Genomic DNA, 2,121 nt, shown 5'->3' with positions numbered 1-2,121 from the left:
AAAGACTGAACTGGAGGTGAAAATTTGAGATTATAAATTTATGAATTATTTATAAAGCTAGGAAACTAGGCTCTTTTAGCCTACAAGTAGGTATAGAATAAGAAGAAGAATCAGAACTCCAGAGAATGTCAATGTTTATTGCACAGGTAAATGTTTTATGGATTAACCCTACTTTGAATGAATGCCAACATTTTAAGAATGTTTGGAGTCCCTGGTTCTCCTCTCTATTGGTCTCGATGCCCTAAAATTTCTACTTAAAAAAAAAAAAAAAAAAAAAAAACTTACCTGGCCTCTAATTCTGACGTATTTTTCAATTATCAAAGCAAAGTTGCGAGATGTCCAAAATTTCTTTCTTGCTCACTCATTGAGAGTGAGCTTGTTTTTCACTTCAGGTAGTTTGATTTTTGCATTACTAATAGCCTGCTTTTAAAGCTGTTGCTATTTTGTTGGTTTTGAATTGTTCTAAATGATCTGTGAAACAAAAGCAAAACTTGGACAGTTGAATATCCTCAAAGGAAAAAATTGGATACAAGAATGAATGACCTTCCAATAGATACTTTGGGCCAGGTCTGCTTCTGAGAATGCCTTCCCCTACCGAATGTGTGTCCCAGAATTCAGTTAACAAAGGAGTGAATGATACAAAGTCAAAGACAAGAAAATTTGATTACCAATGTTAACATGAGAATTCTAAAATCACGAGGTAAAACCGAGAGCGATAAACAAAATAGCAAGTTTTGTACATTTGATTTAGTTTTTAGTTAGTTTGTTGTGCTCACTTGGGCAGCACATACACTTAAAATTGGAAGGATACAGAGAAGATTCATGTGACCTCTGTGTGAGTATGACACAAATTCATGGAGCTTTCCATATTTAGTTACAGTTAGCCATACATTTTTCAAATTATGTATATAATATATGTAGACATTACACATTTAATGATTTATTTATATATTGTTTTGCAAAGCACACAGTACACTCAGAAAGGACTTGGCAGAGTAATTGTCACAGAGGAAGAACAGATCAATCTTAGTTGTTTTTTGTTAAGCTCTTGGCCTGCACTGTCTCATTAAATACTCACCATTCTATGGTACATGCTACTGGTGCTACCATTTTAAGGGAGGAAATGAAAGATTTAAAAACCTAAATAATTTTTATTGAAGTATGATTGAAATAAAACTTTCTATTAGTTACAGGTGTACATCATACTTATCCAGCATTTTTACACATTACAAAATTATTCCCACGATAAGTCTAGTTACCATCTGTCACCATATAAAATTATTATATTGTTGACTATATTCCCTATGCTGTACATTACAACGACTCATTTATTTTTATAACTTGATGTTTGTTCTTTGCTCATACACTCCTACTAGAGCTAGAATTCCTGTAATGTCTTGTGAAGCCAGGTGTCTCTTCATTGGTTTATCTCAACCTACTATAGTCTTTATCTGACTCTCTTTCCTCTTATGCAGGCATGGCCCATTTTGGAGCAAAATTTATTGCTGGAAAAGAATTTATATAACCTAAAGAATAAGCAGGCTATTTATGAGCCATATAGGTGTCTGTTTCAGACACGATTATGTCTTGATAGGAAATTAGAAATGTGCAAGTAACGGGTGAAATAATTAAAGTATAAGATTTTTATTAGCATCCAATAAGTAGAAGGCTCAAAATGCAAATAGGGGTTGCTTGTATTCTAATCAGTTTCTCTTGAGAAATAGTATGTCCCAAGTTTTAATGATCATTCAGAATAAAGTTAGACATTCTTATTATCTTATTTCAGCTAATGATATGAAATCACTTCCTGTTATAGCAACCACTTCCATAAATGCCAATATTTATGTTTCCAGTATTGAAAAAATCACAACTTTCTCAGTCTCAGTATACTCAAATTTAGTACCAGGTTGCCAACTGCAACCCTGAAATAGTACCTGGCCACCTACCTTTATTCGTAGACCAATAAAATCTAGAGCCTTAAAAATGCCATCACCTTGTTTGACTGCACTGAACTGTGAAACCTGGAAGGATGTAGAAACCAGAACAGGCTGCTAAAATGAAGTCATCTTGCTAAAGGGACAATTTGTAATGGGGCATTGTGCTGACAGGTCTGCAAGCCTA

General features: G+C 33.9%; 1 non-coding gene across 1 annotated transcript; it reads left to right on the top strand.

Annotated features, from left to right (window-relative positions):
* Positions 1-768: 768 nt before the first annotated feature.
* On the top strand, positions 769-874 carry LOC140595234 (U6 spliceosomal RNA). The gene has a single exon (XR_011996759.1). It is a non-coding gene; the product is annotated as a U6 spliceosomal RNA (small nuclear RNA).
* Positions 875-2,121: the final 1,247 nt, after the last annotated feature.

Source organism: Vulpes vulpes, chromosome 13 (genome assembly GCF_048418805.1).
Source record: "Vulpes vulpes isolate BD-2025 chromosome 13, VulVul3, whole genome shotgun sequence".
Classification (NCBI taxonomy): Eukaryota; Metazoa; Chordata; class Mammalia; order Carnivora; family Canidae; genus Vulpes; species Vulpes vulpes.
The sequence above is the reverse complement of the archived record's forward strand: the minus strand, read 5'-3'. Positions and strand labels throughout refer to the sequence as shown.